This window comes from Alosa alosa, chromosome 5 (assembly GCF_017589495.1).
Source record: "Alosa alosa isolate M-15738 ecotype Scorff River chromosome 5, AALO_Geno_1.1, whole genome shotgun sequence".
Taxonomy (NCBI): Eukaryota; Metazoa; Chordata; class Actinopteri; order Clupeiformes; family Clupeidae; genus Alosa; species Alosa alosa.
The window spans coordinates 19,563,366-19,579,042 of record NC_063193.1 but is presented as its reverse complement, the minus strand read 5'-3'; the positions used below and the strand labels follow the sequence as shown (position 1 = coordinate 19,579,042).

At 46.6% G+C, this 15,677-nt stretch overlaps 1 protein-coding gene across 3 annotated transcripts in view; it reads left to right on the top strand.

Annotated features, from left to right (window-relative positions):
• Positions 1 to 15,677, top strand: part of grid2 (glutamate receptor, ionotropic, delta 2) — a 312,935-nt gene that overhangs the window by 157,660 nt on the left and 139,598 nt on the right. The window lies entirely within an intron of this gene.

The following is a 15,677-nucleotide window of genomic DNA, read 5'->3' as shown; positions in this document are numbered from 1 at the left end:
CCTGTCCATGGTACGTTGAGGGCTTATTGTTTCTCCCCAGCCCAGGTAGAGGGGGATTGAGACACGCCAGTGAGCTTGACGTTGGCGGGCGATGTTGGCTGTGGTTGTAGTGGTGGGGGTTGGGTGGGGGGGTTGACTTTGGTACGGAAACAAGCTGTTTTCTCTCTCTCTCTCTCTCTCTCTCTCTCGCTCTCTCTCTCTCTCTCTCTCTCTCTCTCTCTCTCTGTCTCTCTCTCTTTTGCTACCCTGTTCTGAGATAGAAAATGTTGGGCGGCTCTTCCTCGGGAGAGCGAGCTGCTGGGATTGTATGTAAATCACTGCCAGCTAAGTGTTTCATCAGCAGGGTGCAGGGACCAGGTCTGCAGGGTAATTTGAGCAATGATGCAAGTCCCCTCTAAAATGATGCCAAAACTCAAATGATCGGTCATATATTTCCATTAACTTACGAGGCAGATTCAGAAAATGCAACATGCCCTGCTGGTATTCTCGGTTGACAGATGGCTTGCTGTATCGTTGACCCTGATAAATGCTTCGTAATTTGTGGTAGCAGTTCAGGTGACATTGCAGCTCTGAGTCCATCGTCACCAGTGTCTTTGCTTTGTGTCTATAAGGTCATACATGTCTTGTTTTGGCATAGTGTTAATTTCGTCAGACGAGACGAGAGGAAATATGTTCGTCAATGACCTTTTTTTTCAAGACTAAGACGAGACGATGACGAGACGGCAGTAATGTCCTGAAACACTGACTAAGACTATCTTAAGATGCATTATTGTTGACGAAAAAAGACGAGATTAAAATGTTTTGCATGAAATAAAAGATAAAATCTCTCTTCATTTTCGTCTACAAAATGAGAAGACAGAATATCTAGCTGTTACGTTTTCAAAATATTCCGAATGAGTTACGAATAGTACGAACAGCTTTCCTGTAGGCTAGTCTACGTGCTGTTGCTGCAACCCTGTGGCTGCAACACGAAACTACATGGAACAAGAACACTGGAGATTTCTGCCAGAGTTAGCAAGATAACTACCTAAGCTTTATGCCACAATGCTACATACCCAGAAGTTGAAGCTTCTCTCATACAAATTAACATCCCCCAGAATGTCTATACTAAAATGTTCATCATGTAATGTCAATGTGAAGGACTGAGGGTGAATGTGTGTGTGTTTGTGTGTGTTTGTGTGTGCGTGTGCGTGCGTGTGTGCATGCGTGTGTGTGTGTGTGTATGTGTGTGTTTATGTTTGTTTGTTTTCAGGACCGTGGACAGCAACATTCACATTTTATGTCCACCACTGTGTATATGTGCATCAATAGATATGGGTGACTAAGTGTCTGTTCCTTTTTGTGAGTGAAGGACTGAGGGTGTGTGTGTGTGTGTGTGTGTGTGTGTGTGTGTGTGTGTGTGTGTGTGTTTTCTTTATTTTAGTCTTTATTTATCTTCCAAAGTTATTTGTCTAACTATGGGAGCAAAAGCCACCTCAAATGCCTTTACATAAGAGTGCCGATGTGTTTGTTTTTCAGCATCATTTCTTATTTTCCTGTTGTTGTCTGTCTTTTTTTTTCTCCTTGGGCCTCCCTGCTGCATTTTGCTTTCAAAGTGCCCTCTGTAGCGTATGACTGCCACACAAGTGTCATTTTGATCTTTTGAGCGCTTGAGCACTTTTCTATTTCTATTGCAGTGCATACTGTACGAGTGCGTTAGTCAGAATCCTAGGGGAAGGCTGGTGAGAATGGTTTGTGTGTGTGTGTGTGTGTGTGTGTGTGTGTGTGTGTGTGTGTGTGTGTGTGTTACGTGTGTGTATATGTGTGTGTGTGTGTTTACGCGTGTGTATATGTGTGTGTTTACGTGTGTGTGTGTGTGTGTGTATGCGTGTGTTTACGTGTGCGTGTGCGTGTGTGCGTGTGCGTGTGTGTGTGTTTGTGCGCGTGAGCGTGCGTGTGCGTGTGTATAAGCACCAGATTGAGAGAAGAGGTTAGACATATTCTCGCTCCTCGTACATGAGTGCTTAAGTAGTCACGCCGTACACCACTCCTTTCTACCTAATTGCTACTTGATTACATATCAGCATGCGTGTGTGTGTGTGTGTGTGTCTGTGTGTTTGTGTGTGTGTGTGTGTGTGTGTGTGTGTGGGTGTGTGTGTAACCCTCCAGCAACATGTGCAGCAGACTCTTGCACTACAAGTCCCTCACGACGGCACTGTTGCACTGGGAACTTGCCAGTTCCCCCTCTTAAATTGGATCACAGTCTCTTTTAAATTGGAATCTGTGTTGAAGTATCGGAGAGGCTGGAAAGCTGACAGGGAGAAGAATTAAGGCATTAAACCTAGCATCTGTCTAGGCCCTCACAAAAAGCACAACAGTGGGAATCTGGTGAGCTTTCAGCAAAGGAATGGAGAGATAGAGAGAGATAGAAAGAGAGAAAGATAGAGAGGAGAGTGAGAAAGAGAAGGAGGGGAATGAGGTGAGACCAGAAGTTTCTCGAGGAGCACCAGCTGTTTCAGGACCCGAAAGAAAGAGACACAAAAAAAAATAAAGATTCGCCATCTTTCCTCTATCTGGGAGTTCACAGTTGTGCTTGGCACTCAGGAAGCTCTCTGACCGCGGGAGGCGGCCCAGTAATGAATGAATGAATGAGTCGTTTCCTTTCCCTTTCTCTTTTGTGTTTTTTTATTTCCTCCGTCTTGCTCATGTCTCTGTCAGTGCGTCTCTGTTTGTTTCGCTCCACTCGCCAGCCGCTGACGCCATCAGAGTTGGACTTCGGGGCGTCGGCGATGGAGTGAAAAATAAAATTTCTGTTTACAAAGTTAAATTTTGGATCTCACCCAAAGTCTCGCGTCGGGCTTGGCGTTGTTCGCCCTTCATTTTCATTTCATGCGTTCGCCGGCTCCTCTGCACTTGCACTGGCATGCACGTTTGAATTATGGAGGGGACTTGCCTCCGTGTGGAGGGTTGCTGCTACATCACAGAGAGAGTTTGGTGGAGGGGTGCGGGGGGGTGGGGGGGTGGATGACCGCTGGTAAATATTCATCAAGCACTGTGCCGTCCGCACGTGTTCCCATGTTCTGTGGGAAGGCATTGACACAGCCACATGCTGCGATCAGCTGTCAAAGAATATTAACTTCAGGGTGTGAACATTTTTCGGCAGTGCAAACAGCGCGCTCCCACCCCTCCACACTGCCGAGGCGTCAGAGCCGGCTGCCGCGTGTTGTGCTGGGAGGTCCTTGAGTCAGAATGGGAGCCAAAAATGGGGGGATGGCGCTTCTGTGCCCCCCGCCACCCCAACACACTCATCTTCCGTTATCCCCAACCCCACCCATTCCACACCACCCTCGGAGTCCTTACATAACTGCAGTTTGTGTGGCATAGCCGGGAATGTGAGTGGTGCTAAAAAGCTTAGCCACGGTGCAGCCGTGCATGTTGCCGCCACGTCTGTCGCTGTTGGTAGGAACAGTAGGATGCATTTGGCCTCTTTGAGCTACAGCTCGGAGAGTCACATAAATGCTACCAATCCACTTTCATCTTGTGCCAAAAAGTCAGTCAGTGACTTCTGAGGCTTTTGTAGCCATATTCTACCCGGTTGATGCAGCGATATGTTTTTTTTTTTTGTTTTTTTTTACAGTTGTATGTTTTTTTTTTTTTCTAAAGGAAGTCAAACATCTTTAGCTGTTGTCCTGTTCGTTATTAACCTGTGTGAAAGAGAAGGCCTTGCGATCGACCCGTCCGATCAATAAGATGTGCAAGATGTAGAACGCGACTGCGCTGCCTCACAGCCACCGCGGCAGACTGTATGGTTCCCCGACCCACTCGCTCACAGCACTTAGTTACATCCCCTCGGAAGCTCACGGCTCAGCTGGCACAGGCCACTGAGGTGGGGAGATACGCTATCACACTGAGGTTAGAGCTTGCAGGTATGGGGGAGAGGTGGTTGATCCTGCCAGGGTGGGCGCTTTTAGTAAAAACACACACACACACACACACACACACACACACATGCACACACACACACACACGCGCACACACACACACACAAAACCACACACACACACACACACACACACACACAGAGGCATTCAGCGCTGGCTTCTGGCGTGTTTTGTTTACTGTGTGTGGAGCGCCATGCTGGGAGCTGGGAGAAAACAAACCTCTTTAAAACAAGGCTCCCCTCCGACAGAGCAGCCTGAGCCCACAGATCGGCTCTCTCACCCCGCCAGTTTTTGGGGCGGGAGCCCAACCGAGGAACAGCAGCTGTCATCATGGGGGGAGCCTGGGAGCCAGCCGCTGGGTGTGTGTGTGTGTGTGTGTGTGTGTGTGTGTGCTTGATGGCAAGATTGGAGGAGCTGTGGTGGTCGGTGACTGGGGTTGCTGTGTGTGTGTGTGTGTGTGAGATAGCGGAATGGGAAACCAGATTGAATGCTCCAAGGATCTCAGGCGGTGTGACAGGACTTGGGCAGTGGGGTGAGAGTGGGCTGGAGGTTGGGGGTGGGGGGGGGGGGGTCTAACAGTGTGTTTGGCGACTGAGAGGAGTCAGACTCTACCTGCTCTGCTGTGAGGAGAACCGTGTTAGTGCTACAGTCTGGCTTTGTGATCACAGCCTCTGAGATACAGGTACAGGAAACAGAGAGAAGAAAGAAAAAAAGAAAGAAAGAAAGAAAGAAAGAGAAAGAAAGAAAGAAAAAAAGAAACAAGATTTATAGTTAGTGATCATTATGGTCTTTAAAGAAGTGTTAATCACTTATTTAAACATAATTTAGGGCATGTTTTGTTTCTATTTGGTATCTTTTAATTGTTGGCAGTACCAATTTATTTTTGTTATGTCAGTGCAGTGTTGAATGGAACGAATAGGGAGAGAGAGAGGGAGAGAGTGAGAGAGTGAGAGAGTTGGAGAAACAGATGGGAGAGAAGAGATGTGTGAAAGGAGAGGTTTATTATCTCCCATGGAAGGAGGCGACCACTGAATGCAGTAGGGTACTTTGCGAGTTAATTACAAGTGGCGTCAGCAATTATCGGAAAGTAATGCTTGTCAAAGTAAACAGTGTGTCTTTACTGTATTCACAGCAGTGTCGGCGGGGCCCTCCAGGTGCGCCGCTGTGTGCAGGCGGAGGGCGAAGCAATCTGCCGCATCGATCCGGACTCCCGGTCCACCAGAAATGCTGATTCTGTGAAGTTAGAAGTGATAGGCCCAACTGAGGGGGAAAAAAGCATGGTTCCTTTAGAGTCGTGGCTACTTAGATGAGGTGTATCTCCATCTAGGCAAGATAGGCAGACACACACACACACACACACACACACACACTCACTCAAACAGACACACACATACACACACATACAAACACATACTCCTGGAGTGAGTGAGTGAGTGAGTGAGTGAGTGAGTGATAATGAGGAAGGGATTCTCATCTATCTGTCCCCGTTAATGAGTGTGGCCCTCTGTTGAGCCATGACTTGAGATTGAGCTCATTTACTGGTGTCCCTAGCCCCCCCCCCCTCTCTCTCACTGAGCTAGAGACTTACTCGCTGGTCCTGTTGGCATGGCACCTGCAGTTAGTCCTGGAGTTGATACATGAGCTGATTTTTGAGTTTGTAGTCTCTGCTTTATCTTGGCCTTGCTGAATTATCAGTGAGTTTCTTTTTTGTTTTGCAGTATATATATATATATATATAGATGTATGTCACATATCTCAGTTGTTTCTCGAAATCCTTGCCTGATACATGCTGATCCCCAGTCATTTTGGCTAGCTTAACTACACACCATCTTTGTTAATCGTCTGGTGCTTTATGAGAATCCAGGCGGCGTTTTCAGCGCCGTCCCCTCACAGCTGGGCGTGGATCTCTGCTCTCTCTCCATCAACCGATCCCCCCCTGTTCTGCTGCCGGCTGGATCCTCTCCTCCACACTCAGTGTCGAACCGCTAATTAGATCAGTTCTCTCCCTCCCTTCTGCTTCTCTCTCTCTCTCTCTCTCTCTCTCTCTCTCTCTCTCTCTCTCTCTCTCTCTCTCTCTCTCTCTCTCTCTCTCTCTCTCTCTCTCTCTCTCTCTCTCTCTCTCTCTGTATGTTTCTCCTCTTCTCTCTCTGGATAGGAAAACAAACCTCCCAGTTTTCTCTTCGCCTGGAGAAAACAAACCTCCCCTCTCTCCATCTGTGATCTCTCTGCTCCGTGTCCGGACAACAGCATTTAACAACAGCAGCTCCACCCTCTGAAACCCCCCATACATACACACACACACACACACACACACACACACACACACACACACACACACACACAGTCACTCATAAAGCACCCAGTGCATCATCTGAGTCTGAGACAATGATGCTTTCAATGGTGATGGACGTGAGAGCGTGTCTCGGCTGACACCCGGGGGCCAGGACAATGGAGCACTGGGCATGGAAGTTATCAGATGTGCTGTCAATGAAGTGTTTGTGTGTGTGTGTGTGTGTGTGTGTGTGTGTGTGTGTGTGTGTGTGTGTGTGGCACCTGTGGTGGGCGGTGGCTACAGCGCCTCTGTAGGGCCATTTTGGCTCCATGACCAAAGGCCCCTGTTGGATTTTGATTGGAGGCAGTGGAAGGCCTTCCTTTTGGCCATCCTCTCCTCTCTCTCTCTCTCTCTCTCTCTCTCTCTCTCTCTCTCTCTCCTCCTCCTCCTTCTTTCCACATTCTTCAGGGTGAGTGAAGTGCTGTCAAGTCTCTCTCTCTCTCACTCCATCCTGCTCTCTCTCTCTCTCTCACTCCATCTTGTCACATCTTGTTGAATAAATGACCTGGCAGAAGCATTCACCAATTGTACAGTATGTTTTATCTGTCCTCACCCCTCTTTGATTCCCTCTCTTTTTCTCTTTCTCATCACAGCTGCTCCGTATTCGTAGTTGGATCTCTCCTCTCTCTCCCCCTCTTTTTTTCTACCAAAACAAGCACATTGAAGCACATGAGGCTCTAAACTGGGTATACATATGGACACACACACACACACACACACACACACACACACACACACACACACACACACACAGATTCCTCTCTCACACTGCAGCTCACGGCCACTCTTTTGTGGCAGATCAGCTGAGTGAATTCTCTGTGTCACTGAGGTGCACAACAAGTGACGGCTTATTCACCTGTATTCACACTTTGAGAAAACCAGGAAAGGACAGAGAGATTGTGTGTGTGAGAGAGAGAGAGAAAGAACGGGAAATAAGGACTATTCAACACTGTAGGCATAGAAGTGACCAAGGCCAAGAGACAATGGCTCAAGGCTGGGATGGTGTATGCTGTGTGTATGCTGTGTGTTCACTGTGTGTGTTTCACTAATTCACGGATTGAAATGTACCTTGTGACCTTGTGTCTTTTTGCAGAGCACTTATTTTGATTCAACATCATTTCCTCTGTTCTTCCACGGATGGAAAATTAATCAACTGTGGACACAGATTTTTCAAAGGACTCCATTTAGGGGGAGACGTGAGATGAGAGAGATGCGAGCTAAATTAGTGTGTTTTTATGTTCTCCAGCCCAGTCTACTCTGTGATCGTGTTGCTCCAACATGTGTTCATTGAATATGAATAAACAAAAGCTCAGACCAAGTTACTTAGAGCTCTTTTTGACGTTGCTTTCAACTCGAAGCATATTCTACATGTGAGCATCAGTCCCAAGTCTACCCTTTCATTCTTCTGAGGGCTCTGCCATCTGTCAGTAAGATTCCATGATGCAGGCACTCTCTCTCTCTCTCTCTCTCTCTCTCTCTCTCTCTCTCTCTCTCTCTCAACCTCTCCTTTCTGCAATACACACAGAGAAACACACACACGTCGTACACACACACACACACACACACACACACACACACACACACACACACACACACACACACACACACACACACACACACACACACACACACACACACACACCATCTCTCTTTCTCTCTCTCTCTCACTCCTTCACTCCCTGCCCACCACAGAAACAAACCCACACAAACCCAAGCAATTTTCATTCTCCCCCACCCACCCCCATTCGCTCAATCCCCATGGCGTGTCACGTGCATGTCTGTCAACGTGTTTTATTAACGTGAAGCATTTCATCAGAGCCTGTGGGCTGGTGCTTGAGACATATGTCAAACTCAAGCACATTGTGCTGTTCCCTCCTCCCCCCCCCCCCCCCATGCATACTCGCCCCAGAACAGTGCTTCCATCTGCCGAAGCTGAAACCCCATTCACACACTGAGCCCATGTCAGCAATCAGCTGTTTGGGTGGCCTGGTGACTGGTGGCTTCACACGGCGTTGTATGACATTGTGATATAACGTCATGATAAGGATGGTTCCCTGGGGAGTCAGACACACAAACCACATGGGCATTTAGCACTAGAGGAGGTGGGTTTGCAAGACTGGTGAAATTGAGAGAGCGGAGAGACTTCCATCGTGCCTTTTGAAGTGTGTCTGTGTGTGTGTTTGTGTGCGTGTGTGTCTGTGTGTGTGCGTGTGAGAGAGAGAGAGAGAGAGAGATGACTTCTCATACATAATTACCAGACCAAGCCTTTCTTTTCCCCCAGTCCCTGACTGATGTTTCAAATCAGCGTGCAAATACGTCCCCTGGAACCAACGTGATGTTTGAAGAGCAGCCCCAACCCTAACCCCTTTCAGATAAAAAAAAAGAGACTTTTGCCTTCAGCTGAAGCCCTCTTCAAAGCCCTCTGATTTACGCTCCTCTTTCTACTTTTGTATCACTCTTCTGAAAAAGGTTGCATTTTTATAACCTCTCGCGTAGAGAAGCGAGAGGTCCTTTTCTTTTCCCCGATTTCTTTTTTCCATCCCAGGGGCCATCCTTTTGTTTCCTGTTGAACTGTCGCGCCGAGGCATGTGACCCAACATGCTCGATGGCGCAGTCCCAAACCGAGCCAGCTCATTACGCATGAGAAGGTCTCGAAAACCAAACGCGACCCCTTGTTACTATAGCAACCCGTGTGTCTACTGTCACGACATGAGAGCACACATGTAAAGGGAGAGTCCTTCACAAACCCCCCCCCCCCCCAAAGCGAATTACCTTTGAGCGTGTATTCCTTGATAGGCTGATGGGAGATAAGGCCAGCGTGAGCCACCGTGATGCATGCTAACTGTGGAGCTCGGAATACACTAAAGCTTTAGTGAAATGCATCGCATTATGTGCTCCTCACTCCGACTGTGTGTGTGTGTGTGTGTGTGTGTGTGTGTGTGTGTGTGTGTGTCTGTGTGTGCCAGCCATGCCCTAGAAGGATGCAGCTGCACAGCTTGCCCTGGTTTTTTCCTTACATTTTTAATCAACCATTTGCTCTGAGAGACAAGATTTTATTTATATATTTCGTTATTTTTGGTGCCTGCCTCATTTATAGGCTTGCTGTAATGTAGCTCATTGGTTTGAGAGTGGTGGTGAAATCAAAGCAAGACAAATTTCTTCTGACAATGACAAGAAAAAGACATGTACATCATCTAAAATAAGAAATATCCATAATTAGTATTTTTGTAAAGTATTCCAAACATCAGTTTTGCACATAGAAAGACAGTAAAAAAGATCAGCTTAATTCCAGACTGGCCACATTGGTGGTTCATTAGTAGGACTTTATCGTCATCCACATGTTGTGTGGCCAGGCCAAAAGGGCAGCCCTGGGTTTGCTCTGATAAGGCCTGGGGACGGGATGTTCTAGAAGGAAGGTGGGGAGGATGGGATGGAGGGAGAGATGGAGCAGGAGCTGTGAAAGATGAATTGAGGGAGGGGGTGAACAGGGTGGTGGAGGGGAAGGGTGGAGGTGGAGGAATGCTCTGGAGGAGTCTGTGTGTCTAATGACTCACACAGGTTCATTCCGCCCGCGTAGCTCAGGAGATTCACTGTGATGAATGACTCAATTTGAGCCGCTTCAATTAAGAGGGGAATCTTTGCATGCTGAATCGCAGGAGAGAAAGAGAGAGAGAGAGAGAGCACGAGTATGTAACATCATGGGGAGAAAGAGAAACACACCTCATGCACACACACACTGTCGTGGCAGATATTCAGACTCGGGCCAAAAATTAAGTCCAAACATCTTGTCTACAACGTAACAAAAATACACCATTATAAGTGCTGAAGTCAAAACCTTATCCCAAAAAGAAAGCGCAAAAGTCCGGCAGAGTTCCGTGCAAAAATTCCTTTAATGACTACATAGGGAAAAGCCTGAGTGGATCACATGATCGCACTCCCGAACAGTTGTTGAACACCAACATTTATACCCCTCCTTAGATGCTGACACAACATTTGGCAACTTCGAACCCACAGGTGGCGTTATGAAAAGATCGTTGTTCGGTCTTATCTTCGCAAGTCAGCACTATTGCTGCCAAGGGTACGAACTTTTCACCGTATAGCACAAGTTCAGAGGTTTACACAAAGTTCAGGGGGTTATACAGTGATCACAGGTCACACATCGTTCATGGGTTACATATCGTTCACTCATTTTCTTTCATACTAGCTGTTTTTGAGTAGAGCCCGCCTCCGATGACGTCTTTATCTCTGCAGCTGCAAGGCCAAGCATGCTTTTTTCAAACAGGCTTCTCCCATCCACAGTGAGACACAAAGCGACAAAGAGAGACATAGGGATACAGAGCGCACGCAGGGGGAATTCTGGTAGAATAGCTTCAGTATGTTAATAGTATTAGTTAAACTTGTTATTTAAAATGTTATAAAAGTATTATGGTTAGGAATAACTTCAGTGTATTACTTGATTATGATTGAGGTTATATGAATACATGCTTTACAGTTTCAAACTCGTTCTCTCATCATGATGTCTACAAACCATAGTGATAATTTTATACAACACCACATATGGGGACACACATGTAAAGACTGTCTCTCACACACGAACGCATTTGCTCATGCACACTCACATAGCACATAGCACATGTATGCAGTCCTCAGCACACATACACCTGCGCGCACACACAGACAGACAGACAGACAGACACACAGACACACACACACACACACACACACACACACACACACACACACACACACACACACACACACACACACACACACACACACACCACTTCTTTATCTGTTTCCAGCTGGCAGTAAGGGATGGTTATGGAATTTTCCATCTTAAGTGTCATTCTAAGTTAAGGAGTCTTATCGAGGCCTCTTAAAAACAGCACTGAAGTGAGTTTCACCAGGTGTCTCTACTTCCAGATGACATTTTGGCTTTTTAAATGGGTGCATGTTTGTATGTGTGTGTGTGTGTGTGTGTGTGTGTGTGTGTGTGTGTTTTAAGACAAGGCAGAACATCTGGTATGGTACCATGCGGCCGTGCGTCTTCATTACGATGAATCAAAAGCGCACCGCAGCTCTTGTTGGCAGCCGCCAGACAATCTGCTCGTCAGAGGGCCCCCCCCAGTCACAGCGGCGTGACATTAGGACTCACCGCCGCCAGGGACTCTCTTGATGTGCGACAAACTTTGCACAAGTGCATCTTGTGAGTGCTTCGACAGCGCACTCTTGCCCGCCGACAAAAAGAAGAAGAAGATGCCGCTGGTACTTCCGTGGCCTCTGCCCCCATCTGGCTGCTCGTTTGGAAGAAGGCGCGGCCGAGTCGGCAGCGCCAACAGCAAGGAAAACATCAGCATAGTCGTCTCATCTTCTTGTGGAGGGAGAGAGGAATAAAAACAGAGTGACAACTTGTCTGCGATGACAGCTGTACTGTACCAACCATCCAGCTGTCTATTAATACCTCACTTTTGCATTGAGTCTTTCACTGGAAAAACAGGGCCTGTCAGTATTGTATGTTATTCATTATGTTATGAGAAAGTCGTCCATAATTGCTATGTATTCTAGCATGACATCAATCATTGCTGGCATGCAATTCAAGCTTTATAAATTGGAAGTAATGGTCCATTGTCTTCACGCTGTATCATCAAGAGAAAGACAGATTTTTGTTTTGCTGCTCTAGTCATTGAAGACACTGCCAGTGAGTTGCTGATGTACTTTAGAACTAAGCTGTCTTAATCGATCATGCACACACAGAGCTGGTCTGGAGATCATTTTTCTGAACCACTGGGGCAGTGAAGCGATTGCTGAAAAGTGCATGGAGTAGATTTGACAAAAGCAGGTGTGAATGGACTGTGAATCCCTCCCTGTTTTTTTTGTTTTTTAAAAAAAAGTGACAGTAACAGAAACCGGTGTGACTATTAAATGAAAGGGCCCCTTTTCTAGCATGGGCTTTATCTGCGGTGCTCAACAGTTGGAGGTTTTGAGCAGAGGCACTGGCTGGTAAGTGCCCCTGTGAAAGAGGGGATGTCGGGGCTGAGGAGAGAGAGAGAGAGAGAGAGAGAGGAGAGAGAGAGAGAGAGAGAGAGAGAGAGCGAGAGAGAGAGAGAGCGAGAGAGAGAGAGAGAGAGAGAGAGAGAGAGATATCTGTTTGCTTACCGTCATAGTGGCCATATAGGAGCGGGCACCGAGAAGGACACCCTCTAAGCGCTGTGTCGTTGGGCAAATGTTGATAATTACAGATCAAATAATTTAAACATGCAAATTGTGTGTTTTTTTTTTTCCCTCACCTGTGTATGGACAAACATACACGGAGACAGAGATATGCATATTCCAACATACACACACACACACACAGACACACACTGATAGATACAGCAGACATGTAAACAGGCGTAAAGGGCCCACAAGGGAATGGATGTGCGCTACAATGCGGGGTTGAGAACTCTGTCTGCAGCGGAGCATGTTATTGAGCTCTCTCATGTTCACCTGTCAGGAGTAAATGATCCTTTTCGCCAGCCACTTCGGCCCCACTCAGGTGTGACTGCAGCATTAACTTCTGCTGGAGACAGAAGGACTTACAAGACAGCCCCGCCTCAGGCATGCCCATAGGAGAGCCGCCTAGCGCCCACCTGCCCAGTGCCCACCTCCACCCCACACTGTGGCATGGGAGGCACGGCAGAGGATGGAGGGGAGCTGGGCCTCTTTTGCTCGAGCAAACCTCCCATACATGCCGCTGATGCCAGTGCGCCAGGGGATTAGTTGGTGGTGACTCAGGCATTTTTTTTTTTTTGGTGTGGACTTTTGGATGTACTGTAGCAAGGTAATGGAACGTAATCATATAAAGCCCATGGATCATATCGGCCACGTAATCATTGTCTAATCTAATAATGAGTGTTTAATGCCTTGCCAGCGCTCACATACTGGAGCTGGCCAAATGAATTAATGAGGGGCATATGCAGGCACCGCCATAGTGGTTTGTGTGTGTGTGTGTGTGTGTGTGTGAGAGAGAGAGTTAGAGTGAGAGTGAAACAAAGAGTGTGTGTATGTGCTTCTGTGTGTGTGTGAGTGAGTAAGTGTGCACACGTTTGTGTGTGTGTGTGTGTGTGTGCGTGAAGGATGAGAGCGCCTAATTCACAAAAGTGCCCTAATGAGCAGGGATTAGCAAAGCTATGCATTTACTACTGAGCCCAATCCATAACACTGGACTGAATTGCTGGGACCATGGATGCTTGTCATGTTGAATGAAATCTTGTTAGCCCAAGCTAGGCTTATTCAGCTTAAAACTTTCTGTATTTAATCAATTAAGGGCCATGCTTAAAGGTAGTCACGCTAATACATGTCGGGGGAGGGACACGGAAGTGAACTTACAAGGAGTCGGATTCCCTCGCTTAATTTATGTTATCTTTAGACAATAAAGGGAATAAATTAGGTTGAGAGTTAGTTAAAGTGTTGTGTGGCATATACTATATCACTCATGGGGCGTGTTTAGTTTCTTGGGGTTTGTAGGCCACGGCAGGATGAATGCAGATGAATGGGTATCATTTAACTCTGTTTGCATCAGCTCCTCCAATTTGGAAATGGAATAATGTTCATAAATAAGTAAACATTGCTGGAATCCCAAGGGGAGTTAAACATTTGATTATTTTTCTTCACTGCTTATTTTTTTTCACACTCTTTTGTCATTTTGGTTGGCCACTGAGTTGTGTTTCAGCATGGGCTGTGGGGGAAACAGGTCCTTTTTGTCCCTCCTTTCTTGCCTTTAGTGTTGGCGTAATGAGTTCCACTGTGGCTTGTTTGTCATGTTTTCTATGACTAGTGGAAAATGCTCCAAACCATATACAGTTGTTGGAATAGTGCTTGAGTTAATTCTGTGACTCATATTATGAGTCAATAATGATGGGATTATTTTTTACTCTCTCTCCCTCTCTCTCTCTCTGTTGTCTTGTGTGTTAATAGAGAACTGTAAACCATGCAGGGCATAAACTGTGTTTAATTATATTAAGTGGCATCATTAGGGGTAATTAGTAGGGAAATTATACTTGTTGTTTAGTGTGTATGTGTATGTTTGTGTTCTTTATTTTGATACATACTTGTAGTGTATGTGCAAGTGACTAGGTCTTTCTGAAGATAAAACTGACTTTGAATCAGGGCCCACATTCAGTGGCACATTCCTCATGGAGAGAGGTGCACATTTTTTCTTCTTTTTTCTCTTCCATCTTTTTATCCAATTTTGCTATTTCAGCAGCATTGTTGGGTGCTTCCTCCAGCGCTGCCCTTACTTGACACTTCTGTTTTTCTGCCGGAGTTGGCAAATTACTCCGCATCACAGCTCAGCTGGCGAGTCCATGTTTCACCTTCCTCACGCGGTGACAAGAAAGAGAGTGCGAGAAGTGAGATGAATGTTTGTGTCTGCCGTCAGCGAGTGTCCCGGGGCAAGAGCCTGACTCAGGGGACAGTGTGGTGGTAGAGGGGAGGGTGTGTGTATGTGTGTGTGTGTGTGTGTGTGTGTGTGTGTGTGTGTGCGCGCGCGTATTGCGTGTCAGTGCTAATTCAAACTAGCATCATCCCGTTTGATACAGAGAGAGAGAGGACACTAACACGCGGTAACAGCTGTGGCAGCGCCGGCAGCGCTTTTTAACGCACGGTGTTAATCGGGCTTGCTAATATTCCGCCACTAATCTGCGGGGAAGGTGCGCTGTCGGTTCAAAGCCATATGACCCATCGCTGCCTACCCATATGGGCTGATCTGATGCGTGTCTGGGAGAAAGGCAGGTAGGCAGACAGACAGCATCCTTTCTGCTGTATGGAAAAACAAACTCTCCCTTCTCAATACACACTGAATGTGTTTGACAGCGTGCTCTTTTATCCGCGTGTTATGCAACGCCTGTGTATCGTGTGCAGTGTGCACTGCAGTACTGTATCGGTATTTCAACACCATATGCCCACATGGTCCTTTTCTTCATCAGGGAACAACGCTAAATCTATTTGTCTAAGAATTAACATTGCTCACGGATCTTGGGGCTGTGTTTTGAAACTCCAAGCAAACATAAGAGATGTAGGAAAATGTATGTTACATTTTTAGCTTGGCTTTTTTGTTGCTTGCCTCTGCTTGCAAACCGTTTTACTGAGACAGAAACTCTCCATGTTGTGCTTTGACTGAGATTTGATGTGTTCTGTTGTGTGTGTTGGCATATGGGTTCATGAAAGGCCATGTTGTCAGTACCGAACAAATCCCTTTTGGCTTGAGACAGTGTGGCAGTCTGCATGGCAGGGCTTCATTTTAAAACTACTGAATTTTGGATGAACACCAAATGGAGGAGAAATAATCATATTTGCACTTGGTTCCAAAGTTGTAATTAAACAGATGAGAAAGGGCATTGATCATCCCTTGCTTTGGCTACTGGGCCTCCACTCTACTTTAGAAT